The following is a 21,305-nucleotide window of genomic DNA, read 5'->3' as shown; positions in this document are numbered from 1 at the left end:
CAGGGAAGTATTTCTGAGCATCAGCAGCTTCTGTGCAGCTCTCAGCCAAGTGTGAGATGGGTTAAGATAGGAGAGAGCATGAGCAGAGAGATGGAGATGACCTGAGAGTATAAAGGTTGATTGATTTAGCCTGGGCCCCTAACTAATCAGGCAAAGGCAGGAAAATTATATTAAATTCATTAATGCAATTTGCTAGTCCTGGAGTGAAGGCAGCTTTCTACATTACCTTCAGGTCTTGTAAATCCCTGTGCAAAGTGTCCTGAGAATAACAGGCAAAAGGTCCGTTGTAAATATGTCTCTTTTGACGATGTGTAAAGATCTGCGAGGGAAAAACACTGCCTTGGTGTTCTTGTAAATATTTCCTTTTGGCCTTAGGGAGCAAGCACACAGACAAGTTGCAAATTGTGAAACCATTGGCACAAAAATGTACACCTACAAATGGGCCATAATCATCCTGGAGGAACCTCTGTGCTAAAGGCTTGTGTCAGGGTGAGTCCAACTTATTATTCTTCCCTTTCTTTGCCTCAATATTTACAGGTCAGCAGGTGCCATTGCAGACACAGCTCTGGTACTTCTGTTTGCTTTTTCCCATTTACCGTGCAACCCATCGAGCCAGCCACAAACCACCGGGTAAATACACAGAGTCACTGGTGAGATTTTTAATGGAACAGTTTACTCGATTTCCATTTGTGTGTGGACCTGCTGCAGGTTCAGATCACCTCAAATAATAACACAGCTTCTGGAATGGCTCTTTTGTTCACTCTGCTGCTTTTGGGCTGCCTCCGTGCCCTTTGCTGACCCGGAGTCAAGTGCACCGTGGCAATATTTGCAAGTGCATGTTTTTAATTTTCTCCAGAGTTTAAATTTCATGAGGCAGATATACGTTGGCTAAAGGTCCTTTTGTAATGGCTGAAAAGATCAGGTGCATTATAAAATATCAGTCAGTTATAACCTCATTGTTGCTTTAATTAATCCAAATTTTAATGTCGGAATGACTTCTTTGTTAATACATTAAAGATGTTTAGTGCTATTAATTGATATGTAACTGGGTAGCACTGAATTTATTATGTGGTTTAAAATACCAACTGGTGTGTTAAAGCTATTTCTGCTTTACAGTTCCATTAAATGCCAGCTATAATTTGCTATACAGACTGCTGGAAACTGACTGTTGATTAAGTTACCCACCAGTGTGGGCTCAATATCTGTCAGTGGGCATTTATTATAAAATGGGTATGAAATATCTTGTTTGGGATTCTCAGCAATGCGAGGGCTCTGAGCTGAGATGGGAAATGAGGGAGTTGGGAAGTGGCTTGGTGTGTGACACCCAACATGCATCATACACCCAACATACAGTTTACATGGACCAAAAAAAAAAAGCAATCCATCCAAAAAGACTTCATTTCTTATTTGATAAGATCATGCTTATCAGATGGTCCATTTGCTAAACTAACAAGAGGTAACTGCATATTAAAACAGATATATTTAGTAGTTGGCAACACTGTTTGCTTCAGGAGGATGGAACTGGGTGATCTTTGAGGTCCTGTCCAGCCCAACCTGTTCTATGATTCTATGACTGTACGTTGTCTATGTTACATGATGCACTGAATGTGGAATAAAGTACAATACCATCTGAATCAAACGTGTTGACTAATGAAATCAATTTTCAACAATTCAGCTTTGGAAGCAGATTTACCTGTTTCCTGGGTCATCTTGCCCACATCCAAATGAACACATGAATCACAGGCCTGTGGATCTCCTTGTTCATAGCTTAGACCTTCTTGAACTCTCATTGTGACCTTCTTATAAGGAATTAGCACTTCTGTTGAATTAGGGCCCAGAAAATCCAATCTTTTGGCCCTTATTGTGCTAGAAGTTGTATGAAAAAGCATATGCATGGCTAAGACGTTGGCTCTTCAGTCCTTTCTTTAGGTAGACATGGGGATGTTGGCAGCAGTAGCGACTTCTTCTTTCCACTCAAGTTCTGGCATGGCCTGTTGGTACAGTTCGAGTACTCGTCTGGTTGACATATGAATAACAAGGTAATCAGTCTGCTTTAAAATTAGTTCTACAAGAAGGAAGGATTATTCTTAACCTGGATCTAGTTTTGTTCTGACTGCCTTATGAACTCAAAAGCAGTTGTGTCTGCCCACATGGAAGGCTAGGACAGGAGGGAGTAGGATGACTGGAAGTGGTTGGGGTCAGATGGGGATCTCAATCAGCTGTGGCTCCTTCTGTAAAATTAATTCTGTAAAAATTCTGTAAAATTAAGGGAATTATCCTTCTGCTCTCTCTGCTTTTGACTGTCTTGACTACTTAAAAACAGTTTTTTCAGGGAAACATTTAGAACACTTGACAGAACCTTATGCTACATAAGAACAATAATCCTCAAATACATTCCTGTTTCCTGGGCTGCATTATGAACTGGGATTTGCATCTGTATATAACCTTTGAGTCAATGATTTCCTTCTTGGGCATTTGCTATGGGGAATTCAGTCAGGGTAGTCTAAGCAGCAGGTTTATAGTGGCAAAAATCCATTTAGAGTGTGGAAAGAAGTGTGAACATTTTTAGAAAGCGTGCTTGTATAACTTTAATTCCATTAATGGATGCTGCACCAGAGACAAGTGCTCAAAGTGTTAATTTGTGTCCAGAGACGTATGAAGAAGTGATTGTTGCTCCAGAGAATTTACAGTCAAGGCAGTGAGAGGTGAAAAAGTAGTTTTATCCTTTTTATCCAGATTGGAGACAGAAATAAAATGGCTTGTTTAGAATCATAAAACATTACATAAAAGCATTCATAAAAACAGTGAAATCACCCTTCTATCTCCACAAATCTCTTTTTTTTTTTTCCCTTTTTTTTTGGTTCTTATTGAGATTTGTTTTGGCTTTGGAGGCAAGGATGTTATTTGGATGAGGAACAACATGGTTGTTAAAATTCATCCTTCCCATAGCTAACCTTTGCAGAAATGAGCTACTGTGTCTTGTTGATTTGGATCTTTGTTTTGGATCAACGTCATCACTGGTGTAGAGTTGTATTGGAGGCAGAGTGACCTTGAGTCTTTGGTTGAGCTTTTGGGAAGGATTTTGAAGAGATTCATAGCCCTGCACATCAGAAATGCTACATTCTTTGTACTTGCTTAGGCCTTACACAATTTATGGACCACATCATTGCTCTTATTCCAAGGTGCCACAGCCATCAGAAAGGAACATGAGGAGCTGTTAGAGGTGCACTAAGCCAGTGAACCATTACTGCAGCATGGGACACCTCTGCTGATGTGATGGTATTCATGAAAGAACCAAAGCACAAAGAAAGGGACTCTAATAAATATCTGAACTTCAGAAGGCATAATATCACAGCAGGTCATTTTTCTAAATTATTTAAGCACAGTGTTTGCTATGCACTCCTACCATTTCTCAGGTGAGGATTTATTACCTTTTAATTCATTTAAATATCTAAAATTTATTTGATTTGGGAGGGGAAGGCAGACAGGAAGGCAAGAAAAATGGCTTTTCTCCCTTTATGGGAAATCTAAGTAATGGTATTGGTATTCACTTTCAGCCAGAGGACTCGAGTGAGATGTCTGCAGATCATTTATTGTGAGGGCATAACAAAGACTCTGGTGTAAAAATATTCCATTCTGGAACAGGAACTGGAATAATACTTCTGCATTTCATAAGATGTGCACACAGTGCAGACAAATTTCTAAACTCTTTTAAGAATTTTTTTGGCAAAGTCACAGAAATTTTGAACTTGGAGTGGGTTAATTAAACCACACTGTTAGTTCTCATCTGGATTCAGAGTAGCCTTGGGTCATTTTATCATGCTGCATTTATGAAAAATATTAAAATGAACACATAGTCATCGTGGGGATTTAATACAGTTTAATAAATCCATTTGGGGACTTTGCGCAGATGAATTTTATTGTGCTCTTTTGTGAGGATAAATTTTTAAGGATGAGGAGCAAAAATTTCAAAAAGCAACTTTCAAATTAGAAAAAAAAACAGCTTAATTTTTTTTTTTTTTAACTTTAGTCTGTTAAAGGGATGGTTTACAACCCTAGGAAACATTACCTCGTGCAAAATGTAGCCAGTTAATCCGCCCATTATTTGTCAAGCAGGATGGTTAGGCTAAAATATTTTCTGCAGAGGATAACTTATTCAACAGAGCTTAATCCTCCCCATCTATCACCAACTGATTTTATATTTGCATAATTTTTTTCCATTATTTGACCATCTTTTACAGTGCTGGAAATGCAATGCTTGGGCTGCTAAGCCTCTTTTCCTCTGTGCTGCTACAAACTGGCTTTGCTGCTTGCAGTGTTTTATGCCAAGTGAGGGTTGTTGTTGTTTTTTTTTTGCAGTGATTTAGCCACTGTTTGCTTCAAAGCACCATCAGCCCAACTCATTGCTTTGCAGCAGATTTTGCTGGGGGGCAAATGCAATAGCATTTGCTCACCTGGAAAGTAACTTTTCAGAACTAGAGAGCTGGGTTAGCAGAAAGAATTAGGGAAGATCCCTTCCCAGTGAATTTCAAGGGGGTGTGAATTAATCCCTGGTTGATACATTACGATTGCAGCAGCATATTTATAGCTGAATGGGAAATTAGATACATCATCCTACTGTTGTTCCCCAATCCACACTGCAAACAGCTGGAAGATCTCTGCCAGCCATGTGCTGATTTGCATCTCTCCTGCATTCAGGAAATGCTCTGCATGGAACCAATTGCTGCTTTCTGAGCTGGAAGTAAGTAGGGAAAGGAGGTGGCTGTTCATCACTTCTAGGCGTTGCTTCATGACTCTCCCCACTGCCCACGAAAGGATCACTGAAAGGATAAAAGGACACTTAAAAGTTTAGAGGTAAGCATTCCCAGTTTTTCCTCTCCACTTCTCTCTTTCATTAAGGTTGGGAAATTGCTCCAGTGAGAGGTTTCTCCTTCTCTGGAGCACTAAGGAGTTGAAATGACTCAGTCTATTTGCACGTGTCCACTTTGAAATATTGTGTCTGTTCAGCTATTTACAGCTTATATGGATCTCTGCTCTCTGAAGCAAGCAAGCCCAATAGCAAGCTAGGGAAGCTGCCATACAAGATGACTGCTGCCATTCCTTCTGATAAAAGCAAGCCAGGCTTCAGCTGCAGACAGTTTCTCATTCACCTGGGAGTTACTCAGACAAGTCACATCAGACTCAGAAGGGAATTGGGATCGCTCAGCTCTTCCCTGAATAAATTCAGTTCCAGTCTTCCCGTTGACTTCACTAGAAGCTGAGACTGTTTGGTATTGCAGTTGAGATTTTTGAGGTTAATAATGTGAACACTAAAGAAAAAGGCCCTGTAGAGGATACCTGTCACTGCCTTATCTTCTTTCTTGATGGGTAAATTTGAACAGTTGGGCATCTTTTCCCCAGACTTGATGGCATTTGGCCAGCCTACTGCCTACCCCTTTCAGAGCTTCCAGGTTTTCAGCCAACAAATGCTTTGCATTTATTTCTGAAAACCGTGTTCTTGTGTCGTGCAAAACCCCTCCTCCATAGGATGGTGTCATCCTCATGAAAACATCATTCTGCGGTTCAGCTGTGAATTTGTCACATACTGTTTGATCTTTGATTGCCTACATATGCACAGCGATGTGATGGGAGCAATGAAAACAGGGAGAAAGTTGAATCTGGAAAAGTCCTCATGTTGTAATGAGCTCATATGTCCAGCACAGCATACATCAAAATATGATCTTGTCATCCTGGAGGTTAAATCATATAATAACTTCAGCTTGCCAGTATTTCCACTGTAATTCCTTTAATAAATAATACAGTGGTTTAAAAACTATGTTAGGATATCAAGTAGGAGCTTGATACCTCACTGCTGAGTCTACTATTCCTGCAGTTCCTCAGGGATGAGAGAGCATTAGAGTTGGTGTCACCAGAGAGGAAAAAAGCTATGGGAAGGTCTGTGAAGTCTGAAATCTCTTCTCAAGTTTACCAGTGCCTTGGGAACTGGAGTGAAGCCAGCATAGGTACTGCTATGGTGGTGTTTAAATGAAAGGCTTCTTGTTTTATCTCTAATAAGCAATGCTGAAATGCGTTTGAGAGAAAGCAGTGCTGATTTCAAAGCTGTGGTCTAGGATCCTAATTAATGGTTGAATTTATGCTGCAGGAGGGTATTGCAGATACAGTGCTTTGTTTGCAGGAGCAAGGAGCATCAAAGAGTGTTTTGATTGTTGTTGTTGTTTTTTCCTCCAGAAAGGGTGTACATTCCTGACTATGCTGAGGTGATTCATTACGCTGAAGGAAAGCTGTGGATTTTGCAGGGGGACACAATATCCCCTGTGCTTTTGAAGAGAACTTGCTTGAGTTACACACCTGCTGCTTCTTTCTTAAAACTGCTGCGATTAAAGGCTAACAGTGATTCTTCTGATCTCGCAACTGAACGTTTTCTGTTGAGTTCACTTGCAATCACAGTGTGTTCCACCCAGCCCTTCAGTGAATGCCTAGGACAAATCAGTGCTGATTTTCCAGCACTAATATTATTCAGAAACAGTCTGTCTAGGAAGCAACACTGGGAAAACAAAGGTGACAGGCAGAGTAACCACTAGTGCAGATAAGTGGTTGAGGGGGCCATTGGGTTTGACTTGATGAATGCCATCACTACAAGGACGTGATAAAGCACCTAGAAGATGGGATGTGTAAGGCTGCCTAATCTCTAGTTTCATATAATTGCACCATGACAAGTGGAGGCATTAGGCTTGATAAGGTTTTAATAAAAATGCAAATACAGGAATCCTGCACTGGAAATGCACAGGCATTGAGTACGAGCCAGAAGTAAGTTGTTAGAAGTAAAATAAACTATTTGTTTCATCTATGCTGATGATGAATATGAGTATTCTGGAGACTTGAGCTGCACCCAGTGATCCTTCCAACTTGGAATATTCTATGATTCGATGATAATAGACACATGTATGTGTGTGCTTGTGTCTCAGGATGCACATACAAACATTTTCTCCCAATGTTTTTCGTCTAGACCTGATGCTGAACTGCGACAGCAACAGCTCATTAGTGTGATCATCATTACTACTGCAAACCACATTTTGATTTCTCCTTTTGGTTTAGTCAATGTGACCAATAGCTTTGACTGCACCAAATAATCTTTATGTTCCAAGTTGCCAGGTCAGCACTGATGTTCTTTATCCCGTTTGCTCCGAGTATCCCATGTTATCCAGTAACAGGCGACAAGTGAATCTGTGAATAGAGGAATATGATGAGGGAATAGAAGTCATGCTGCAAAGCTGTCAACAGATTAGTTCTTGTAAGATCCAGATGCGAATTTGGCGTGCAGAGAAGAAATTTATTCTTGTGGGAGGAGGACAGTATTTCTGCAGTAGTACAAATTTCTGCAGTGTAATTAGTAGATGATCTCTGTCCTAAAGGACTTGGTCCTGTTAATGATGAGGGTGCAACATCCCATTGCCAGAGTTCACAATACAAGAACCTCTATTAATAGGAAAAATAAATGTCTACTGCTGTTGTTTATGATTATTTGCCAAATGTTATGAAACAGAACTTGGTAAGAGCCTGCTAAGATGATGTCAAGTTGTAAATGATTAAGGCGAGTGGTGTAATCAAGGGTCTGGAAGGCAATATGCATATTAAAGAGAATTAAAAAGCTTATGAAGCCAAAGCAACTCCACCAATAAATCTTTAAATACTTAAGACTATTCTGTAGGTGGAAAAAAAAAAATGCACATTGTGGAATTCCCCACGGAGATGATTTTATTACTATTTTGTGTGATTAAAATGAATCCTTTTGCTTCACAATACAGACTAAGATAATGCAGTGCAAAAGGCTGATAATTAGCACAGACCATCTGGAGGAAGGTAAGGCTGCTTTTAATAAGAGGCTGGAACCAATTGTAAAATAGCAGGAATTTCACTTCAAGTAGTGAAATGCTGAAGTGAGCAACTGGAGAAATTGAATTAATTTAATGATGCAAGCCTTTCCTTAGCAGGGAGTGATATATGCGACATTTTGTTCTTCAGGATGAATTTTTAATGGAGTACCGAGTACTCAGAGTTCTCTTTCACAACACAAGAGGGTATTTTCTTTTTTTTGTGTGTGTTTATATCAAGATTCAGGTTAGGCTAAGGTAACAAATGAAGCTTGTTTTGTAACGGCCTCAGGTTTATGTATTTGCATATTATACTTAGTTATTGGAGAAAACTTGATTTGTTAGACTTTATTTGCTTTAGATTATTAGTCTTGCATCTCGTCTCTCGCCTTCCCCCACCTAAGGCTGTCCTAATGTTACCACTTCCAAAGATTACAACATAAAGCAGCAAAATAAAGTCATGTGAGTGTTTAACTAAGTGCCATTTTATTAAGTTCTCTTGCCTTTTGAAATCTAAGGGAAGGTTTACAAGTCCACAATGGCTAATCTTAGAGAGAAACAAACATTTTGTTCTTAAATGAGGTCGTTGATTTTGAATGTCTGACTAAGATAATTCATGCGCTGCCTTTGCTGAAAGGAGGTTTATGGCTTGTGTTCTTGTATAGCATTTCAAGGTAGGCACCCAAAGGCTCTAAACCCTTTTTGAAAACCTATCTGACTTTTATTATTTGACAGCAATCAATCTTTATTTTCTTAGGACTTGGAATGGAAGCTACTGTGAATATTTACAATGTCCTTTGAGAACACTAATGAGTAGAGAGACAGGAGTTGGAGCTAGCAGACTTCAGTATCTGCAGTCTTGCTTTGAGACCAGTCTAATAAACTTTGGAAGTAGTGACTCTTACATTACTGAGAGTTGAAAGGAGTTCTGTATGAATCTGCTCCCCAGGAAGCACAGGAATGGTTGTGTTCTGTATCTGCTCCTCTACAAAGTTGAGTGTGTGCATGTGCACTCACAAACAGGATTGCCACCTATCAGAATGTCCTTTTAAACCCAACATAAGTCATTTATGCTTCTGTGCCAATGAACTCAGAAGGCCCTGGCTACACTGAATCTTCTTAGGAAAGGCTCTGTTGCTGACTTGATGTTATCCTTGCTTAAAAAATCTACATTGTGCCTTTAAGTGACCGTAGGAAGCAACAGAGAAGATACAGATAAGGAGTAGCATGACTGACCGTAGTGGCTGGATCAGTCCAATTAATTTGCAAGCTCTAATTAAAGCACAAGGGACAGGATGGAACCTCCTGACAGTGTTATTTATGTTTCTGCCACTGTAGCTTTCTGTCAGCAAGAGAAATTGGCTTTCTGGCTCTCTGTCTTCAATGAACTTTAGTAATTTGCATACGGACCCTTTGGGTTTTCTTAATTAATATGTATTCATTAACCATTGCTTCTACGATCTAGCTCTGAAGTCTGGGTAGCAGAAGCCTCAGGCTTCAGACTGGACACCTCCATAGCTTTGTTCACATCCCAATTACAGCAGGAAATGCTAAAGTTTAATTTTACCAATTGTTTTCATTTACATATGCTAAGCTGATGGATACTTTCATATTTTTTCCTGTTTTGACCTGAAAATATTGATAGTTAACCATGGATTTTGTTTTAGCTTTCCATATACTAACAAACAAGTTTTTGCTCCTGATGTTGACAGAAGAGATTGAGTTATTTTCCTTTGGAATGGATTTTGTTGACAGGATGGATTTAGGCTGTTGACAAAACACATTCTGTTAGCATGGTGGCCTAAAGCTTTGATGAAATATGTTTTATTGGCAGGATGGATTGAGATTGCGGTGACAAAATGCAAACAGCCTAATCCATTCCGTTGATAAAACACATTCATCTAACTATCAAATCCATCCAGTTGACAAACCTATTTCTGTTTGAAACTGAAAAGCAGTTTTTTGAGGAGAAGAAATAAATTCCCATGGAGCTGGCTGAGAAGCTGTACTAGAGATGTGGACCTCTACAAGAAAAACATTAAAAATGACAGGGAAGATAACTGCAGAAGGAAATATCTCCCATCCCCATAGCATGATGCAGCCCTGCACTGAGTCTGTACACTACATGGGTGCTCTGTAAGTCCTCTGTAAGATGCCCTACAGCATCCCACAGGATTTTCAAGGGAAGCCTAAAAGATGTATTCAGAGTTGGCCCTGCTCATTGAATTAATTGCTTTTCTGGATACTGAAAATCAGTGTATCAGTAGTAGGATTGGGCAATGGAACCTGAACCTGTTGTTTGAAGATGGATTTTGCCATGGCGTATCTCTGTGCCTTTGGTTTGCTTTGCTCTCTCTGAATGCCTACCTGTGCCTATCTGTGAGGAATAACTCTTCCTTCTAGGTGATCCCATTAGTTCCTGCAACTAACTACACCAGGATTTTGTCCATTTTCTGCTTCAATCTCAGTTCATTTCCCTAAAGGTTTTCTACTCAGAGCTCCTTTTGTTGGAGGGTGAGAGAAATCCAACAAATGATAGCAAAATTCAGGGCTGTTTCTTCAGGCATTCATGTTGCAGAGGCTTTCACTCAACCAGTGGCATCAAAAGTCAGTACATTTTTATGGTATCAAAAGTCAGTACTGCCCTCCGCTACATTGCATAGCATCTATTTCTAATGCACAGGAGGGGAACAATCTGGCCACACGTCCTTCCTTGCCGTGGTATCAGATGTAGCAATTTGACCATTCTGACATTTAAAGTAATCAGAAATGGAGTACTTCCCCACTCAGTCAATGAGATCGTGTTCTTTGTGTGTCAGAGGACACAGGAATCAATATATTAACATCGCTCTGCAACGTTTTGACATTTGAAGTTGCTCAGTTTATGCTTTCTATTTAAAAATATTAGATTTGATCAGTCAGGTGAGAGATGCAGAAATTAACATTCCTCCCCCAGACTTCATCTCATACCAAGGAAGAAAGGGAAAAATGAGTGTTGCTTATAGCCCTCCACTTGAAACTGTTTGATGCCTTAAGTCTGCTGCCAAATCAGAGCATTTTATGTTTGTAGGGCTCAAGCATGAGCAACTTTCCAAGTTGGGATGAACCAGGGAGAGGTTTCTTCATTAGCTGTCTTGCTCTTGGTCCCAGTGGCTGCTTGTGTGACACCCACAGAAAGCAAGGTGTGGTGTCCCAGAGATCTGCTCTAATTAAGTTCATCCATGCCGACTGTACGTTAAGGATGAGCTAAAGGCATTGGCTGGATAGACACTGCAGGATTTTTCCACCAGAGTATTACTTTGAAACCTCCCATCGGAGCACTCTCTGACTGCAAGGGGAAATGCTGACATATGGGATGTTTCCTTTGATTTCTAAGGCCAAAATATGGATATGGCAGCTCTCGTAGGCACCTGTGTTAAATGAGAAGGAATCGTGATGTCTCAGCATGACTAACATCTTGAGAGCAGCAACAGCATTTTGCTTCTGTTCCTTGGGGGTAGCATGTACATGAGGTTGTGTATGAGAAGAACAATCTGTTCACTGAAGATGCAGAAATATTCCCCATGGCTTTAAAGGCTGCCTTATTTCTGTAATGACCTTTTGCAACACAAGTGTGTGTATGTGAAAGGATAAATAGAATGAAATGAATGCCTCTGTTCTAGTTAACCAAGTCCTTGGAAAAGTCTGTGGGCAATGGGAAGGAATCAGAGTGTTCAGAGCTGTAGGAAAACACTTTGGTGCCAATCTTGCTGCCAGTCAGCAAGACAGAATAAAAAGAGAAAATGAGCCATAAATGCTTTCCTGCATTATTCTGTGCTCACGTTGCACCTAAAGGCAGGATCTAACTGTCTGTGGAGAGCCTCAAAGCTTTGTCTGGTTTCCAGCATCCTTCCCAGGTGACTCTCTGCTACAATACATCTCCATTGTTAGGCAGGCTGCATTTCTCTCCATTTCATCCCATGACTTCTAGCTAAATTTTCTTTTCTTCTATTGTTTCCTGAATCCTGGCAACCTGGCTAGGTACTGTGCATCATCCTCCTGTGTCTGCTCTTCCTCTGGTGTCAAAACAGGTTTACCTGACCTGTGTGAAATGGTGTTTGTTCTATCATCCTAATTAATTATGCTGACATGGTTGCTGAAGAGGATGCCAAGCACTGTGCCATTAGCATTCAGAAGCATTTTCTCAGGCTGAAAAAGGGCAGAGCAGAGAAACAAAAGAAAGCAGAAAGATAATGAGGGAGCCTGTGACCTTTCCGAGGTCTCATTCCCAGAGACTCATGCATTATTTCAGTGGCTGTGCAATTATCTTGTGTCATTACTGTACATGTAGGCAAACCCTTCCAGGGAGGTCTTGCAGAACTGAATGGAAAATGACAGTGTTTCAGAGGCTGGGAAGAGGGTTTTTCACTGTACTGTAGCTTTCTAAAAGATAATTCAGAGCCCCCATAATTACTGGGGCAACACCTTGGTCTCGAAGGGCCAGCGGGACCAGATTTTGTCAAGATTGCCAGGCAACCTGTCCGTTTTGTAAATGAGAAAGTACAGACAGGCCAGTGGACTTGTCTGACATGAAGCTGCCGAGAGAGGGAAGAACAGATTTCAAACAACTTGAAGTATCTTCCTAGCACTCCGTCTCTCCGGTAATGGCATTTGTGGTCTCTCTGCCAGAAAATCCTATCTCTGAAGAGTTGTGCGTGGTTATTGGCTCTGCTAACTCCAGTTATAACCCTGTGCTTGCTCCCACTGAGGCTGTTTTGCAGATGACACAATTTGCCCTGAGGACTTTGTTGTGCAGATATTAGTGTATGTGCAACAGCTCGGTGCAAGGAAGTGGAAGCAATCCAGTAGCTCTGTATGCAATATTTATTGTTGTACGCTCTAAGACAAAATCATTTGCATACAAGATGCAATGAGGGCCATAAAATAGCACGCATCATTGTTGAAGAAGTTAAAATACCAAATGATTTATGACTGTTATTTTCCTTGATTAAAGGAGATGACGTCGGTTCCGGAGGGTGCTGCTGTTCAACAGCCTTCCTTCCTCAAACTTAATGAAACAATATCAATTTTGCAAAGTGAGAACAGGCATCCTTATGAAAGTCTGCCAGACTTGCAGGATTCTGACTTGAGAATTTCGAAATTACTGTTGAAGAGAAAAAAAATCCTCATTTTTTAACATATTATCCACCTGTAATAGGCAATGTGCTAGACTGCTGTCATATTTGGGGAGAGAATGGAACAAAATTTCTGCTCCCGCATAAGGCCCAACTTCATGTTAGATTTGGGATGAATTCATGTCAGTGCTCTGCTTTCTCAGTATTCCTTTTGATTTGACACATCTGGAAGGTGAGCATTGGCTGCTCAGAAGGTGATCAAATGAACCTCCGCTTTGATTAAGACAGGATTTTACATGCACCAGTGTGCCCTGCATTGAGATTTGGGGATAAAAATATAAAACAAGTGCAGAGTACTTTTTGATGAAAATGATCCCAAGAAAATTAATCCATGGGGAATACAATTTCCTCAAAGCAGAGTAGTATCAAACCCAGTCAGATACAACACATCAATACTCGGATATTTGTGATTGCAGCATTCTTGGTTTGAAAGGAATTTCGGGTTTCTGAGTGTCGAAAGGGAGATGGTGACTGCAGGAGCACCAGCAGCATCTAGTCACACCAGCCCAATGCCAACCGAGTGGAAGACATCAGGTTGGGAAGGATACAGAATTGAGGGGCTGACCTCAAATTTCAGATACCCAACTGCTATTTGCTATTGAATTTTAATTCATGTCTATTTCTAGCACCTCTCTTTCCCTTTCTAGATAATAAAGAAAACTTGGCTATGAGTTTTACACAGCGATTGAGTTTGTTCTGTGGTTACCTTTTGTAACTGGTGCTGTAGTTACCACAGCAACAGTAAAATGGCTTAGTTGTAATATGAAAACTTTCCTTACAGAAGCAAATCTGATAAGATGTCATGAACTGTCTTGAAGAAATATGTATGTTCCAATAAAAATCACTGAATGTTTCTCGGGTTACTGTAGCAATACATTAATGATTCTATAGTTAAGATCTTGTCGGTAACTCCCTTATAAATCTGCCATGAAACCAGCCTGAAATGTTGCATTGCCAGCTCTCAAGTTGAGAATGATTAAAAACTGTCTTTCCAAAACAAATTGATTGAGTTGAATGCAAAAATAAGCAGCCCCTGTTACCTCCCCCCGTAGCATACATATACAGAGACGCCTGAGGACTGATGACAAAATGAAGATTTGAGGATGGTGTCTTTGGAATTCATGTCTCAGAAGTAAAGTTTAGGAACGAATGAAGAAGGTTGTTGGTACTCCTGAGGTTTCCAGTGTATTCATCCTTTCAACACTAAGCTGAGCAGAGCAGTGGTGCTGTTATTTCTATTATACAGATGATATGTGGGCACATCACCTGCAGATTTTTCTTTTTATCTCCCAGTAATTGGTTCATGCTGAGAATATGGGGAGTTTATATCCCCTTTAGTCTCCTCGGCCCATCACCTTCACAGAGGAAGCAATACACAATTGCATTTTTATGCCGTTATGGAGGGGGAGGAAGGCTGAGGTTATTCTGCCATGGAGATAGCACTGTTCAGAGCATTTTACCATGCTTAGAGTTTTTCTGCCACCTCACTATGTGCTCCCATGTGGTTATCACAGCTCTGTCATGAACACAGGAAATTAATCTATGTATTTCCATCCAAAGATGAGCACTAGGGAAAGAAATTAAATTAAAACCCCTGTTGTGAGAGACACATCTTGGTGTTTTTCAGGAGAGGAGGAGAGATGCCCTGCCTATGAGAAACCTTCATGGATCCATCCCGTTTGCTGCTTGGTGGAGCACCAGCACCATGTTTACACAGATCTGGGAACCACTGCATCACATGCATATCAACCTCTGCTACTCCACATTTACAGCCAGAATTTTCAGCACTGGTGTTTCCACTTGGTGAGGTTGGGACTGATGTTAATGGAGTTCCTAGTTGACAAGTGCAGGCTTTACACCACTGGTGTGCTGATTAGTGGAACTGGTGCACAGCTACAGTAAAATTTAAGTTCAATGGGAGTTGTTCTTTTATTATTTTAATTAATGTTTATTTTTTGGTTGGACTCAATGATCCTTGTTGATCCTTTCCAACTCAGGATATTCTGTGATTCTATGAAATATGCTGTTTTTCATAAGGAAACCTGTTTTCTTTTAAAAATCAATTCCTATCTGAATTGGTGTGTTTTGACCAAATGAAATAAATAAATGAACTTACCAGAATTTTAAAAAAAAAGTTATTTAAATTACTGTGGGCACTTTAGGTGTAGATACTAAATAAACTTTAAACACGTGCCACAGCATGACACACAAGATGACACTAAGGTTTAGAGAGGGCATGCAAACTTTCTCAAACATCTTTTTCCTGCTACAGCATGATTAGAAATGTGTACATATGTGTATATGATACAAAGTTGGGAGGATTGGCTGACACACCTGAAGGCTGTGCTGCCATTCAGCGAGACCTGGATAGGCTGGAGAGCTGGGCAGTAAGAAACCGGATGAGGTTTAACAAAAGCAAGTGTAGAGTCTTACACCTAGGGAGGAACTGCATGCACCAGTACAGGCTGGGGGATGAGCTGCTGGAGGGGAGCTCTGCAGAGAGGGATCTGGGCATCCTAGTGGACGACAGGTTGGCCATGAGCCAGCAGTGTGCCCTCGTGGCCAAAAGGCCAATGGCATCCTGGGATGCATTAAAAAGAGCGTGGCCAGCAGGTCGAGGGAGGTGATCCTCCCCCTCTGCTCTGCCCTGGTACGGCCTCATCTGGAGTACTGTGTCCAATTCTGGGCTCCTCAGTACAAAACAGACAGGGACCTCTTGGAAAGAGTCCAGCGGAGGGCCACAAAGATGGTGAGGGGCCTGGAGCATCTCTGCTATGGAGAAAGGCTGAGTGAACTGGGCCTCAAGAAAGCCTTGAGAAAAGACGACTAGAGGGGATCTAATCCAGGTTTATAAATATCTGAGGTGTGGGGGCCATAGTGGTGAGGCCAGTCTCTTTTCAGTGGTACGTGGAGACAGGACAAGGGGAAATGGACATAAGCTGCAGCACAGCAAGTTTTGCACAAATGTGTGCAAGAACTTCTTTACGGTGAGGGTGATGGAGCACTGGAGCAGGCTGCCCAGGGGGATTGTGGAGTCTCCTTCTCTGGAGATATTCAAGTCTTGCCTGGATGCCTACCTGTGCGACCTGCTGTAGGGAACCTGCTTTGGCAGGGGGTTGGACTCGATGATCTCTAGAGGTCCCTTCCAATCCCTACAATTCTGTGATTCTGTGTAGCAGCAAGGCTAGCAATAGGAAGAAATGTTATGCTCTTAAGGCAAAATGGAGCATTGCAGCTGGACCTTGTCTTTGTGTGAGACAAAAATAGCTAGAATGTACCTAGATTATCTGTTACGTAGAGGCCTTCTTGTCTTGAAATTCAATTGCTCTCCTGTTCAGGAAAGGAGAACTCTGTGTAATGGACAGATGGGAATAGAATCATGGAATCATTAAGGTTGGAAAAAACCTCTAAGATAACCAAATCCAATCCCAGTCCATTCCCACCATGCCCACTGACCATGTCCCTCAGTGCCACATCTCCACAGTTCTGGAACACCTCCCCGAACAGAGACACAACCACCTCCCTGGACATCCTGTTCCAATGCATTACTACTCTTTATGAGAAGGAATTATTCCAAATATCCAATCTGAACCTCCTTTGGTGCAACTTAAGGTCATTACTTCTCATCCCATCACTATTACCTGGGAGCAGAGGCCAACCACAACTCACCAGAACTTCTTTTCAGGGAGTTGTAGAAAGCAATAAGTTCTCCCCTGAGCCTCATCTTCTCCAGACTAAACCATCCCAGTTCCCTCAGCTGCTCCCCACGCAACTTGTGCTCCAGACTCTTCACCAACTTTGTTGCCCTTCTTCGGACATGCATCTCACTTCTGGAAAGATGTGGGAATTACCAGCCTTCAAGCCATTCCCTCATTAATGGCAGATGCAACCCCCTGTGTAATTCAGCATGGCTGAATCCTGGTGCGAGAGCAGGAGGAGCCATCAGGCTATAATCTACTGACAGCTGATGTATGGCAACATGCCCAAAGAGCTGTGCTCAAGGAGAGACCTTGGCTGGTGACAGATGGCAGAATACTGACCACAGCAACTGGAAAAGCCCTGAGGACGCGTGGTGACCCACATGATGTGTTTCTGTGGTCTGAACTGTGAGCAGTGGATAATTCATCAGAATACTTGTACTCCTTGACAGCTACTGTGAGGGCTCTGTCAAGGAGGATACCGGCTTACGGGCACAGAGATGGCATGCATTCATTCAAGGGCACATCAGTTTGGATTTTCTTGTTGTGATATAGAATATGACTGCAGAGATGTAAAATATGTAGCTGCATGAGTTGTATCAGTTTTGCTGTCAAAGTAATCAACTATATTTTTCTGGCTAGATTATAACTGATGAGTATTTATGTAACCTAACTGAATTATCTATAGTCCAGACTTTTAAACTAGTTATTATAATCCAATTTTGTCTGATTACTGGTTAGTGGCCATAATTTAATCTGTAATGCCTTTAAAAAAGCCTTTTTTCCTGTTTTAAATTGCACAACTCAAGACGAAAATTCAGGGATTTTTTTTTTTTTACTGTACTTTTCCTTCAGGCAGAGACTTTTCAAGCAACCTCAGAATAGCTTTTAGTGTAGGGACTTGTTTGAATGCTGAAAATGAAATATGATTTATTTCATTTGGTTGGTGTGAATGGAGTGTACTCCTTCAATGCCAGCTGGCAGAATCACGTTGCTGTGGAAAAGATTGTGTAGAACAGTACCTAATGCGAAGATGAAAATTTCTTTGATTTCTATGACAAGGACATGATTCTGGCATTCAGTTTCATCAAAGAAAATTAGATCAACTAGGTTTTCTAGATTTTTAGAGTCACTTTTATAAATCCCCAGTTTTACGGCTGGGAGGTTCATTTTTGTTCCTATGCAGTCTGCTCTAGTGGCTGGACTTTAGTACCATGGGCTTGACAGTAAAATTGGATTTCAAGACATGCTGCTGTCAAAACGCCCTCTTTCTTTGACAAACTTGTGTGATGCAATCACTAAAAGAAATTTTCAGTCAGCCAGAAGCTGACACCTGTAGTTATTATTGTGCAGATCTGGGGTTAACATGGAGATGGTTCATTAGGACATCAGAGCATCACAAACAAACAACAAAAGGAAGGATGGAAGAAATAAGCTATATCCCTTAAAACCAGTGAGTGACTGCTGCAGTTCCCAGGTACAAAGGATGTTAAAGTAGAGCTATGGACACAGGCAGCAGGTTGTTGCAGGAGGACTAGAGCTTGAGATCTGAGGTTGTACTAATGATCCTTGTCATGCTGTGTTACGTCAAGCACCAAGCACAGCCAGGCAGGTGCCACCAAGCAGAATTACCAATTCTCTGAAACACCATGCAAGTGAGTCCTAGTGAGCATTGCCAGTCCAGGATCTTTCCCTCCTCCCTCTCACCTTCCAATGTGAACACAGTTTCAGTGTCAATGAAATTAAGTGCACTGGCAGGCAGACAGAAATGCAGCAAATGTCAGCTAACAGCATTAGGCAATGGTAACACCGGCTTCAGGTTGCATTTGTAGTGCTGTCTGGAGGAAGGTGCTTCATCGTCGTTGTACACAGATGTCTTAAATCCCGCTTCCACAGATGCTGCTATCCTTAGGAATTGGATTAGAGCGATTTTGTGGCAACTCGTCAACTCTGTGGTGCATCCCTTAAATAAACGAAAGTCACGTTCACGTTTGCTTGAGGCTACAGAGAATTCTGATGAAAGTCTGTCTTTGAAAACAGGTGGGCAAGAGTTTTATTAGTCCTGTGGCACAGCAAATTCTCTCACACACTCACACTTTTATATTTAACACCTTAATAACTCTTCTCCCTTGATTTGGGGTCACTTTGCTCTGTGTTACAGTGCTGATAGCCAGGCATGGTACATTAAAGATATTGCATGGACACTTTGTGTGTCCTTTGCTATCTTTCATCTCCTTGCTGATTAATTAAGGCATCTCTCAGTGGTGTACATGCTAAAACCAACAACTTGCTATACTTTGCTTGACCCTGTTAGCATTTCCTAATTAGAAAGTGTGATCACAAATTGCTGCCAACCTCAAACCCAAGTGTTTGATAAAATATTGATTTCCCTTATAATTCACTTGAGGGGTGTCATCCATCATTGCTTTGGCTTCAATAGCCTCATTCCCCATCTTCTTGCCTGGGATAATGCACCTCCAGTAAGGTGTGTCAGGGTCTCTATCAGCAGCATCAGTGGGTAGAACAAGTTTTTCTCACCATTTCTTAAACATAAGGCTGATTCGGGGAAAGAAAAGTTTGGGAAATGTTTCTGAAGCAGGGAGTGAACAGTCTGCTCTGAATGCAGCCTCTTCCGCACTTTGGTAGAAAATGCCAATTTCACTTGCTTTAACTTTCTGCAGTAAGATGAGGGATGATAGTGCATCCTCTGGAGTACCATTGCAAGACCGGAATTCCTTCTGTTTTCTGTCTCCTGTCTCCTGCAGTCTCTGGTTCATTTTATGGTCTCAGTAGGCAACACAAGTGTAGTTAACTGAATGGGCTGTGGCAGTCACCAGGGTCGACAGGGGCCCCTTGGCCCCTGGGAAACCATGGCAACAAATGACTTGAAGATAAGAGAGAACAGGATAAACCAAATAAGGAAGAAACAAGACATGCCACATGTCCATTGGTCAGGTAGTAGCCCTAAGGCATGGGGAAAGTTTTAAGAAGGATGTGCTCCTTGCAATTAATGCCATTTTACCGCTCGCCATATTGGTGTCATGAAAAGCGTGTGAAACTGGCCGGGGCTGTCGGAACACTTTCACAGGGAGACTTCAATCAGGGTCGCCGAAACAAAGGCGACACACAAGGAACCAGATTAGTGTTGTCATTGTCATTTTACACACAGAGGTGTACAGAAGTGGGTTAAAAGACATCTAGGCTTACACAGGGCAACTGCTTCAACCTGGCTGTCATATTTCTATGTCTTCCTGATATCTCTAAAGCAAAAGGACAGAAAGAAAGAAAATGAGTTCTGGATATAGTTTTGTCTTGCTGGGATACTTGAAAATGCAGGAAGGTGTAGACTGAAGTACACCAAACTCTCATGCAAAAGAAACCAAACAGTGTTCTCACTGAGTAGGATTCACATGAACGTTTCTTACATCTTTAATCAATCCTGGGATGTCTCATTTTGTAGCAATGATGTCTAAGGTTGTATGGGAACTGCTGAGTCACGGCCTGAACCTCTGATCGATCACCTGAGGCAAGCAATGAGTCAGCCCTGGGAGCACAGGTGAAGGCAATTCAGCTGTGCTACCAGAAGGGCTGGAGCCTGGCTGCACCTCTCCTAGACCTATTGAAGAGCTGACTAGTAGTGAGGAAGGATCTCTTTCTGGAGATCCCTCCTTTGGAGTTTTCTAGTGAGCCCAGGACGAGGATAAGCACTCTATCTATTCTATTTTTTTTAGTGTAATAACCTGTTTAGCCAAGCTCTCATGTATACTTTGTAGTTATATCATCTGTGTATTCCTTGATTGTAAAAGGTAGAGTAGATGAAAGCATTAACCAATCTGTATTGGTCTGTTTTATAATGGGCAGTATCTGCCATAGCTCAGAATTCCTTCTAAAAAAGAAAAAAAAAAAAAAAAAAGCAGAAAAAACTTTGTGTTTTTAATTTCCTTTGTTTACTTTACTTTTGAACTATCAGTTTATAACATTTACTTTTTCATCAAGCACAGTTTTCCTTGCAGCTCTATTCTTGAGATGCCTCCATATTGCAATGCAGAAGCAGTTTAGGCTATGCAAAATGAAAATTCAAGTGTTTAATTATTTCAGCAAAGCATGCTAATTATAGATATTTGTGGCCTTTCCATTGCGCAGCAAAATTTCTTTTATTAAGAGCACTTGCATCTTAAAGAAACTCTGTTTTTTTTTTTTTTCTGTTAGATCTTGGAGGACATTTGCAAGCAGAAATGTAGATAGCAACCCAGTGCATTGCAGTGTAAATATTTTGAGGTAAATAGCCTGTTTTCGTAAATGCCATCGAAGTGTTTGTTGCATCAACAAATCCTCAAGAGTTTTCATTTTTCATATATATTTTAATACATATAAAATAAGCATAAATTTGCAGTTAGAGAGGCACTCCCACAGCACCAGGGCTCCTCTGCTCTGTAATTGTCTTCCTCTCTAAATGACGAGTATGAAATCTGTAGCTCTCTCCTAAATTATAGCTTGCAGATTATACCATACATTTGCTCACGTATCTGTAATTCTTCTTATTATTTCCAAAGAAAAAAAAA

The sequence above is a fragment of the Centrocercus urophasianus genome, unplaced genomic scaffold, assembly GCF_019232065.1.
Source record: "Centrocercus urophasianus isolate 14NV4802_14NV808 unplaced genomic scaffold, USGS_Curo_1.0 seq_52, whole genome shotgun sequence".
Taxonomy (NCBI): Eukaryota; Metazoa; Chordata; class Aves; order Galliformes; family Phasianidae; genus Centrocercus; species Centrocercus urophasianus.
Note: the sequence above shows the minus strand (reverse complement) of the source record.